Below are 12439 nucleotides of genomic sequence, written 5' to 3'. Positions count from 1 at the left end.
ACCGCGCTCCAGGGTTCATCAAATTTGGTGGACCAATTTCAGCAGGAAAAAGATACTGGCAGCCATGACGCATAAACAACTCGCCGTGCTACAATGGAATTGCCGCGGTATTTACCGCAAACTATACGAGTTCAAAAACTTCCTGACATCCCTTGATCATAAACCGGACGTTATAATACTTCAGGAGACCCATCCTATTGCTAAATACACGCCTAAATTAAAGGATACAAGCTATTTAGAAGGGACAATACCGTCCATAAAGGTGGTCTCGCAACATTCGTCTCCGAAGCGCTAAGCTCAACTGAGGACCCATCTATTAACGTCGCAATGTTTCGAACTACTTTGTGTAAAAGTTGGGACCACGGCGATATTCAACGTCTACGTGTATCCCGACTGTCGACTAGAAACGAATGATTTGTCATTTCTCGACTGCCTACCATCTCGCAGTGTCGTATGCGGAGATTTCAACGCCCACCATTGGTCGTGGAGTCATACAAACAACCAGCGTGGTGGCCGTCTTTACGAAGCTATAGACAGAAACAACATCGTTGCAGTAAACACCTCTCAACCAACCAGGATCAATCTGTCCGTAAACGCCGAGCATCGATGGTCACTCATCGATATGACGCTTGCTTCACCAAGTATCGCCAACAAATGCCGCACTACGGTCTCACCACACCTTTTAGGAAGCGACCACTTCGTAGTTCTCACCTATTGTACTGTAGGTCAAAACCGAAGAGAAACCAGACCAACAAAGTGGTGCCTGCAACGAGCAAACTGGTTGAAATTCTCTGCATCGGTGGACAACATGATAGGTGAATTTAAGTCGGGATAGGTGAATTTAAGTCGGGTGATGTGGAACAACTTAACAGTGAGATTACAAATTGTCTGAAAATGGCAGCAAAAATTTCAATACCTCGATCGCGCGCTTCTACTAAGATACCAGTCCCATGGTGGAACGAAGACTGTGCCCGCGCAGTACGTTTGCCATGACGGAGGTGATAAACTTCAAGAAAATGCGATCAGAATGCCGAAGAACTTGTCTCGCTTTGCCACGTCGAGGCTACTGAATCGTTCAGTAAATCCTGGATAAAAGGTCAGATTCCTCGTGATTGGAAACACTCTATCGTTATTCCGATACTGAAGCCTGGAAAGGATACGTCTAATCCAATAGCTTACCGTCCAATATCGCTTACGAGCCATCTGTCGAAAGTGTTCGAAGTATAATGATTGCCCGCAGATTGCGTTGGTTCCTAGAATCACAAAGTCTACTCATCATTCTCAATCTGGTTTCCGGTGGGGACGTAGCACCCTCGATCACATTATGCGAATGCATGATACAGCTTACAAAGCGATAAATAACCAGCGCTCAACAGTGGCCGTGTTTTTGGATTTCAAGCGCGCGTATGACATGGTGTGGCGTAGCGGATTATTGCACAAGCTTTCGCGACTTGGCATTAGAGGTAGAATGTTGAAGTGGATAGCAAACTTTCTCAACGGCCGAACCTTCCAGGTTAGAGTAGGGGTCTCATTATCGGACACCAGCCACCTAGAAAACGGAATTCCACAAGGTAGTGTTCTTAGTCCTTTGCTTTTTACTGTCATGCTCAACGACTTGCCACCTTTGATACCCAGCCAGATTGGCCTCTACACAGATTCTGCAATCTGGGAAAGTGGACTCTTAATACCCTCTCTTGTATCATCCCTTCAGACCTCTCTCGATACAGTCCAGAAATGGTGTGATCAATGGGGGTTTACTCTCTCAAAAAGCAAATCGGTTACCTTGGTTTTTAGTAAGAAACGTAATATTCCAGGAATATCGTTGACGATCGAAAATCACAGAATTGAGCTCGTTAACAGTTTTAAATACTTGGGGGTTACATTCGACAAGACCTTGTCATACAAGGATCACATAACAAACATCGTCAAGAAATGCTGTCAACGATTAAACATACTCCGTGCATTGACGAGCACTAATTGGGGTGCGAACAGGAGATCTCTCCTCCGCCTATACAGGTCAGTTATACGATCCGTTGTAGATTATGGGATGCCAGCGTATTTTTTTGCCACATCAACAAAATTGAAGTCGTCCATAACCAGGCTTTACGTCTCTGCTGCGGTGCCATGCGCAGTACACCTATTTGCGTACTTGAGGCCTCTTGTAATGAGTTTCCTCTCCATTTGAGGCATAAGTATCTTTGTAGCGTATGCCGTTGTCATCTTCTTAGACATCCACCCGGATCACACCCGACGTTAGGACTAATAGAGGATTCATGGGAAGAAATATACAGTCTCACTAAGCCGAATTTTGTCACGTTCAATATAGTTTCCAAGTCTCCAATCTTGGAGGAATTCAGTGTTCGCCAGCGCTACCCTACTTTTCGAGAGCCGTGGTCGGTTAGCCCACTAAACGTCCACACGCAACTGTGTGGCGTGATATCCAGACTGGATACCCCACACAAAGTAAACTCTTATCTTCAAAGACTTTTTGTTCGAAGTCTGTGACCAATATATTGAAGTATACACAGACGGCTCAAAAACGTCCACTGCCACTGGTTACGGTGTTTACATACCCCAGAAGCTAATGAAATATTCGCAAACTTGCTCACCATTGCAGTCGGTAATTACTGTTGAATTGGATGCGATCATGTATGCACTTTCCTGGATAATAGAGAATGGTTTGAGCACAGACAAATTCGTCATACTTAGTGATTGCCTCAGCGCAATACAGACCATTGGCGAGCCGCTAAACATGCCTCGTCATATCTTTGATGCAATCTATCCTTATCTTGAACAGATCAAACGAGCAGGCATCGACGTAGTTGTCAGCTGGATACCCAGTCACAGCGGCATTCACGGAAATGAAATTGCGGATGAATTAGCGCGGACAGCAGCTTCTCAACCTCCATCTCTTTGGTCACGCACGATCCAGTTTTCAGATGCGAAAAGCAAGATTCGGAAGTCCATCCGATCGCGATAGGACACGGAATACATAAACAATGAAAAAGGATGTCACTATCGAGTTTTTCAAACTTCCATGTTCGACCGAATATCGTCAGACGGGATATCGCGCCGGCATGAGAATATTTTGTTCCGCCTTCGTTCCGGTCATTGCCGGCTAAATGTGCATCTGTTTAAAATTGGGTGTATTGACTCTCCTTCATGTGATTTCTGTTTCGTACCAGACACCGTCGATCATTTTCTTTTATCATGTTGTAAATACGCTCACCATAGACGCACGGTAAAACAGTATTGTGAGGGACTACATCCTGCGTTCAGTACTTATAACCTTTTGGTTAACCCGCTACTCTTTACGGCTGTCATCGAATTCGTGGATTCTTGTAACGTATTGCTATGATTTTCTCAACCTTTTCATATGTATTTGTCCTGAATTGACTATTCTTTACGATTAACCTTGCACGTGGTGCAGCAGACCTTTATCGGTGATATGCGCCACTTCCCGTTTTTACCATCTATAATAATAATAATAATATTTAACTCTATATTCGTTCATCGGCTCGTAATCAATGATCTCTCAATCTGTATTTTAGACAGCTCGCAAAATGCAAAGACGTAATCATGTCCGATACTTCGAAAAGGCAACTTGACTTGAATTGCGACTTGACTCGTGACTTGACTTGACTTGACTTGACTCGAGTCAAAATGTGCAATGACTCGAAATGACTCGTGACCCGAAGGTAGTGACTTGATCCCAACACTGATACATGCCGGTAAAATGTAGCATAGTTAACGATTTAATGTGTGAGGCCTGGGTCCCGAGATGCCACTAAAACTCGGATTTGTGTCTCAGTCAAACTAGTTTAAGAACCACTGCTTCATATAATCGGATAAAAGCTTGCGTTTTGGTTTATAAATACGATTTTTCCGTAGTGCGGCCCGCGAATGTAATCAGCACGCGAGCTGAAAAGTTTGCCCACCCTTGGTATACAGATTTCTTTATGTGGACTTGTAATCAAAACTCACTTCCGTTTACAACTTATCTGGAAAGATCCGTATCAAAAGTTCCAACTGTCCGACAATATCCGAAAGAAAATAGATGACAATATCAGACTCCTATCCGACTGCCACAAAATTGTCCAATATCCGGTCCGAACCCTTTCCCAGTCCGTCCGATGCTCATCATTGTTTCACACTGACTGTAAACATTGACCAGATCAATGAACCGTACTGACCGACGTATAGCCCGAACGACAAAGAACATTCAGTAGTGTTCGCACGTGTGTCGAGTTACCGCGGATCTAGGAAGTCATCTGTTGCTATATTTCCTGAAATACAACCTTTATTACATTCGTATTGAACATTTGACGTATATATTGTATGCATGCGTCGTCAACAAAGTTCCGTATACTGATAAAGGCCTAATTTATGCCATGTTTCGGAGTCACCGATGCCGAAAATTTTCGCGTCGTTGCTATGATCTACAAGAGTGCTGCTGTTGTTTCGCCACACAGGGCCAGATTACCATGACATTAGTGGCGGTAGTTCAGTGGCTCTCAGTTGAAATCATTTGAAGGGGGTGCGAAGTCGCATGACTTGAATGAAGTTTCTGAACTAGGAATTATAGTTCAATTAATTCTGACACTTCCGAGTTTCACGACGGAAATAATACAAATTTAATACGATTTGAAATGTCAGAATAACTTCATACCATCCATACACCGATATTAGATTGTGACTGACACCAGACCTTACACCGTTCAGAAGATGTCTCTCAGTTACGAGTAACTGATGAATGCGTGTATGTGTAGTTGTTGAATGATGCTTTTGTGGTCTTTCTGTCGATCATCTTTACAGAGTGCGTAGAAAGACACATTACAGAGTGCATAGAAAGACACAAAGTCATTGAGAGATAAGATATTTCGTCATATCGTCATGTCATGTTCATGTATGATATGATTTTTGAATGTAAGAAACAAGGATTTATATCGATATGGCTTAGAACCTCAAAGTTGCCACTCCGAGTGTACTCAGGGCACATTTTTTAGAATGCTGCGAGGAGTTGCCAAGTTTGAATAGCGTGTGGCTCGCGCTATTGGTTTTTGATTATACTTCAGGCAAATTTGAGCCTAGCACAAGGCAGGAAATAAAAAGATTAGACACCACGCAGAATCCCTTAAATATTTATATGCTACACTCTTAGCGAGAAGAGTGCGTATTTCCACCAGTGTACCATAACGGTATTAGTCGATTACGACATTTTAATCCATATCATCCAATCACGCATGAACGTATAGGAAGGTAGTCGCGTAGGATTTAAGACCATGATATAATTCTGAGTTAGGTTCTGTTTTCGTGTTCCACTTTTTTCTGCCCTTTGGGTGCGAACTGCGAATACATACACAGCTGTCGTCAAGAGTAGCCTATGTGTTACCATTTGAAATGACTGTTTTTCCCCAATTATTCAACTGAAAACTTTTTATCTCTAGCTCATAATTACTGCCCCGTATGTAGTCCGAATTTCGTATTTGAGAGTCCTCTGAACAGTCATAACCAGGCCGTGTTATTTTTGGCATATGCCAAAACTGCCAAAAATAACTTATTTTTGGCATTTTTCGATTTTTATTTTTGGCAGTTTTGGCATTGTCCTCTAAATAGATAGTTTCAGCCTCGAATTAGTCACAAAAACGCTTTATTTGGGCTAGTTTGTCAAAAGACACCACAAAATGTGCAGCATCCACGTATAATCAGTGCCAACAAACAATAAGAAGAAGAAAAAACCTAACGATTTCATAGGTTAATATTATCAAACGAAACCACAAAATGTGCAGTATCTATCGGTCTCGGTGCCAATAAGCAAAAAAAGAAAAAGAAAGAAAAGCCTAACAAACACGCTCAACAGCTGATTGTTACAGCTGTTGAATAGACTTAAATCGTTTGCACTGTAACAGTGCTTCCAAACTCAGGTCAGCTAAGTTTCTGCTAAATTCATTTCTCGCCCAGCGAATCTGGGAAATATCGGCTTCAACAGTAGCCGTTGAGGGAAAGAATGTTACCAGTCATCCACAAAAGGTTTTCAGAGCTTCAAAATCTTTGGAGGGCCGAACCGGCTTCCATGCATCGTGAAAAGAGATCATTTCGCCAGTGTCATCGATCTCATCGCGGAAAGAATTTTCTTCCCGATCCTTTTCCAGGAGTTTCCTGTGTTGTCTCTCAACACATTTTATTTAGTAGCCCGACTATCATTTCTCCTTCAGTCTACCGATATATTTTCGGAGGACTTTTGTCACTTCAGGTGGCTTTAATATTACCAACTCGCATGGAAGAGTCCTGGGAAGGTTAGCTTGTTTAAGAACATTGACGCAACAAGACTGTCTGGCAACACGAGACTATGCAGCTCAGAAATAGCCTGACAGTTTGTTGCGTCACAATTTTCAACTCGATCACAATGCAAAAATCGTGGTTGATTTTGGGGGTTCCAGCTCCATGAGCAGAATATAATTTATATTTTAATAAACAGTACTGCGGCAGCTTCTCATTGATACCCGTTTTATCAAATTTAGTGCTCGACGAGCCGGTCAAAAATGGTCGTAAAATTGCCTTTGGACAAATGGAAAGTATGACGTAAACCAAATGCAGTCAGCCGTTCAATCACGCTGTGCCCACACCATTTAGGACACCATGCTTTCACCCCAATGGGTGGGCTGGACCCAGATTAAGGAACCTGCCTTTCATAAACGCTCTTCTCGCTTGTAACGCGGTCCTGTTAACACAACACCACGAACGAAATACACTATTTGGCAGGCCGTGTTATTTTTGGCATATGCCAAAAATTGCTTATTTTTGGCATTTTCAAATTTTTTAATTTTGGCAGTTTTGGCATCTGGCTCCTGAAATGCCAAAAATAACACGGCCTGGTCATAACCGTAGTGTGCAATCAACCTATGCGTTGGGATTTCAAACAATTTAGTTTCTCTTTTAAAAAGTTTTGATGTGACAATAAGATGGGCGCGAAAGTTTTTACCATCATCAAGGGGGAGGGGGGTCTAACAAAGTTTGAGAGCCACTGAGCACCACCAAGCAGAGCAGAGTGATTTGCTGGTTCATCTTTTGGTTTAAAACTTCAGGGCACGCGATGCTGGCAGCATCATACCAGTGATTCCCAATTGCGGCTCTCAGAGCCGTATGCGACCCCAAGGTAGCCTTCTTGCGGCTCTGATTGATCTCTGAATATGCCACAAAATATAATAGACTACAGTTGTTGTTTGTTTCTATGAATAGTTATAGTCTCTTTCTGTATATGGATGATAAAATAAAGGATATTAGTTATGTCTAAAGCCGTCCAAGGCCGTTTCTGAAAGCCGGAAAAGAGAATTCTTGCAGACTAGCCTCAAACGGAAGGATGAATGCCCGTCATTGCCCGTCCCACTTTTATGTATCGTCTCTGTGAAGAGTGATTTTACAAACATCAAAATAACGTGTCATATGCAAGTATAAATTGCAATAAGTCCAATATTTCACAGCTTATAATTCACCGCAAACTTGTGCATTAAGTGCTGGAATGTATGAAAAGCTATCACTCAGCGAGATAATATATAGTATATGTTGCAGTAATGATATGTATTTTCAGTTTATTTCACTCGTCAATCTGCGTTTATCAATGACAAAACAGCCGATATAGAATTTATAGAATTCTATGTGCATGCTTTTGAATTAGCTAAATGGTAAGATTCAGAAGTAGGGTAGCTACTTATAAATTTTCGTTATAAGTAGCCCACTCGAGTGTTTCCATGCGACTCGATACGTACTCTGAAGTTTGAAATGCGGCTCCGATATCCAAGAGTTGGGAACCACTGATCATAACCACGAGGTTCACACAGTTTATTAATTGGGTTGATCTATTTAGCAGCTCAGCAGCTAAGCCGTTCCATACCATACTCATAATTTCTCATACCATAGCATCATTTTTCCTTACCATATTTGATACTGTGTCCATACTTTCACAGTTGCCCAACCTCTCAGATATTTCTATATTTTTGATGTGTGTAAATTTTATATTCTATTTATTTTGGATTAGATTATCTATATTTACAGTTCTGATGCATCAATTCCATCCCCATTTTCTCGATGTCATATGTTAGTTACGTAGGTTGCCTAATCACCGAACACGGAACGAAAAATATATGCGAGAATATTTGGGAATCAAAATAAAAGATCATGACATGTCAAACTAGTATGGCAACGTACTGTTAGCAGTAATATGGAGCAGACATGGAGTAATCGTGATTAGTAATCGTAATCGATTAGGACGATTACAGCATTTTCAAGTAGTCGTAATCGCAATCAATTACATTCGAAAAAAATCCAAAGTAATCGTAATCGTAATTGACTATTTCACATATCTAATGGATTTCTTTGTGATGGAACGATTACTTTTTATTGCTGCAAGGACTAAATAACATGAACTGAACCGTTGATATTCTTGAACAATGAAGAATGCGATATTATACCAGGCTATTGCTGGCCGAAACGTCGGCGTTTCAGATGCTATCGCCCATTATTATGTCACAAGTGTTAGCTTTGCTCGTCCTTACGCAACGAATTATCCACACGTAGTAAATAGATATCCTATGTACATTATATATATCGTTGTGTGATTGTAAGAAAACCCTCCAGGCCTTATATCAGGTTATCAATACACTCAGAAGTCACTATCTTGCAGCAGGATAATAATCACCACTCTGCCTAGATCGAAATAGTAACTTATGTATTGATGGTTTTACTATGCTTGGTTAAATCCAGTTTGACTGTTCCTTCTTGACGTGCAGTAGGCCTATTTACGTACACCGGAAAAAGATTTGAAATTTTCTACTCGTCAAATTAAGCATGACGGTTTCCATATCGAAGAATTAAATATCAACCGCGGCTGATATAGATCGTAACCGCGTCGTTATTTGCCGTTACGCGTAACGACAGTTCACAATAGCTGGATTGTACCCCGGATATTATGTTCCATTTATCTTATTCTCATATGACCATACTTGAAACGGGCACCAATCGTTGTTTCGCAATTCTTTACTCATCATTTGGATCTGCCACCATAGCTATACGCGTATACACCATACTAGCTTGGATTGCAGCTAGAATCACGACACGTTGGGCTCGGGCCCCCACAGGATGATCAATAAACTTTTGACGGGCGTAGTACCCCTCACTCCCCTTTTACGGCCGGGTTTTTGGCCACAACTGGACGGTGTGACATGTGGATTCGCTGTGTATTTACTTTCAAATCGCGCCAATTGCGAGCAATATGTCAAATTCATGACTGAATTTCGTCTATAATATTGGTAATTGCATTTATAACTAATTATTTTTCATCCTGTCTGAGCCCTGAGGTGAGATATACCGGTCGAGCCCTGAGGTGAGATATACCGGTCGATCATGGGCGGGCTAATTCGCGACCTCCCGTCTGCTATAATCTACAAAATTATATAAAACAAAGGATATATCTTAGAATCCAAATTCAAGTCGCTACAATCATTTGAGGTTTTGGGACAGTGGATCAAATGGCTGATTCCTTCAATAATGTGTGGGTCATACTTATTAGCTTCATCAATCTACCGTCTACCGTCGCGTAGTATTTCAGTTTTGCCGGTGTTTAGTTTTTGCCCTGCTGCACGTTCCAATTTGCTAAATTCGCTTAGTATGTGTTTTACGTCTTCTTCTCTGGACAGGTAGCAGGTTACGTCATCGGCGTATTGTTATATTTCAATCTTAGTTTTGCCGATGTTAAAAGGCATAATTTTGTCGTCTTTTCCGATTTTTCTTGACAGGGGTCACTGCTGATGGCGTAGAGCGCCATACTCAGCGGACACCCTTGTCTGATTCTGCGCTCTATTTTGATGTTGTTTGTTAGTGCGCCGTTGATTTGAATTCTGCTGGATGCATTTTTATATATCTCCCCTATTACACGTACTATGTGTTGGGGTAGCTGGTACTTCCCTGGGATCTTAAAAAGGTATTCGTGATGTATTCTGTCGAACGCCTTTTCCTGATCCAGATTCATGATCGGGAGCTCTTTTCTTTTTCTGTGGCGTATTTTATAGCCGCATGGTTGTTTCTAAGGACGTCGGTTATCTGTTGGTCTTTAATTGCGCATTTTTGAGTTTGGTGTATCAGATTTGTATCTGTTGGTCTTTAATTGCGCATTTTTGAGTTTGGTGTATCAGATTTGGTCAAATTGGTTTGAGCCTGTTCCAGATGATTCCGGTTAGTATTTTGTAATCCGTATTAGAAAGTGTTATCGGCCGCCAGTTTTTCAGGTTGTTGTTGTGGTATGTGGGGTTAATGGTGCTTAACTACTGAGGTCTTGTGCACCAGACCACGTCGAAAATAATATATCCGCAAATAATTAGATTTATCGGGTAGCCAATACGAATTCAATGACAGTCTGAATTGTATATGGACTGGATAATAGGGCCCGTACTGTCATGTCGACATGGTTCCGTCTAGCCGCACTCTTCAAATATTGTCTCTGAGAAGCATATACTGGGCACACAAGCAGAAAGTGTTCGACCGTCTCTTCGGCCTTGCACGTGTGGCACAGGCCATCTTCGTGGCACTTTATACGATGAAGGTGAGAATTCAACCGACAATGTCCCTATTTCAACCTCAATATAATGGAGGAGTGCCTTCGTGTAAAATTCAGTTTTTCAGGTTCTTCGGTTATCCTTTTTTATACAGTAGTGTTGTTATTCCTATTGCCCAAGTATTACATAATCCCCCAAACATGTATGCGTTTTTTATAACTTCAGTCAGTTCTTCTTTAGAATGTTCCAAAAGGCCGTGTAATATTCTTTTGACAACCCGTCTGAGCCAGGTGACTACCCGTTCTCCATATCATGGATCACGTTTTTTTATTTCGGTCTCATCTATTTGGCATTCCAACCGCGCTCTTTCTTCTTCCGTTATTTGGAGGCCACTTATGTTCTCCAGGTAGTCGTCTTGGAGCTTGGGATCCTCCTGCGTGGATTTTCCCCGCAGATGTTTGTAGAAATTTTCCACCTCGCACACTGTTTCTTTGTCATTTTGCGTTTCTACTCCTGACTCAGTTACAATATTTGTAAAGATTTTACTTTCTCTCAGTGTTGGGATGACTCGAGTCAGACTCGAGTCAACTTTTTCGTATGACTTGACTTGACTCGAGTCACTTAGCAAAGATGACTTGACTTGACTTGACTTGACTCGGCGCTTCAGAAATGTGGATTGACTCGTGACCCGGAACAAAATTTACGAGTCAATTTCAAGTCATTATGTAAACAGTGTCGATTAAATCACCCTATCTTATGTATTTCCAGGTTCTTCTCGACACGCCGGTGTCACTTGTGAGAGCAACCAGTCATTTACTGATTGTACGTTTCACTGATCCTCCATTGTTATATCACAAATAAATTGACCGCAAACGAAATCATCACCACTTACGTTGTCGTAGTAATAGCAGATTAATATAATAGCAACGGATCTTTGTTACTTAGACGGCTTTAACCAACCCTCTTGAATGATTTGAATCGAACGAATATAATTCATGCGTTTATATTCTCACGGATGTGTAGATGGGTAGTGTATTGTACCACATCAATTTGTTCATCTTCTCGATGCTTCGTGTTCGATCCTCTATATAGGCAGAGACTGTGGCATGAAGCAATACATAATACAGTTACTCATGTATTTTATTAGTAGCTCTACGTGTGCGTGTGAGATACAACACCTTTTTTGCAAGTATATTGAACTTTATATTCGTTATTTGATTCAAGATAAATGACCAATTATTATGTCCTTCACCCAGTTAGCAAAATGTAATGACTTTGCGTCATCATTCTTACTACGAAAACTCAATTTGACTCGAATCAGGACTTGACTCGTGACTTGACTTGACTTGACTCGACTCGACTTGACTCGAGTCACCTCCAAAAAACGAGTGACTTTACTTGACTCGGGTAACCTTTGAAAATTGATTGACTTGATTTGATTCTAGTCAAAATGTGTAATGACTCGAGATGACTCGTGACTCCAAGGTAGTGACTTGATCCCAACACTGCTTTATTTACGTTGTTTCAGTTTGTCGTAGAAGTATTTGGTAGGTTTTTCATTTTCTTCGATGTCATGCAACGCGTGTAGTATGCACTGGTATCTTGCGTTTTCCTCCTCCATTTCTTTAAGTTTTTCGACTTCTTTGTAGGTGTCTGGTCACCGTTTGTATCTTGCAGGATTTTTGCGATTTGCTCTTGTATCGCTTGTTTTTCTTTATTTGCCGCGACTTTTTGGTGCCTTTCGTTCGTTCTTAGTAGTCGTCCCATTTCCTTTTTGTAGTGGCCCCACCATTCGTATATACGTCAGTGGTTGGGACCCTATGGCTCACGAGCCATATATGGCTCTTTTGGGTATAAGATATGGCTCTTTGCCAAATATTAATTTTTGTGCT

The sequence above is a fragment of the Botryllus schlosseri genome, chromosome 12 (genome assembly GCF_051294905.1).
Source record: "Botryllus schlosseri isolate E-star chromosome 12, Bs_hap1, whole genome shotgun sequence".
In the NCBI taxonomy this organism is placed as follows: Eukaryota; Metazoa; Chordata; class Ascidiacea; order Stolidobranchia; family Styelidae; genus Botryllus; species Botryllus schlosseri.
The sequence above is the reverse complement of the archived record's forward strand: the minus strand, read 5'-3'. Positions refer to the sequence as shown.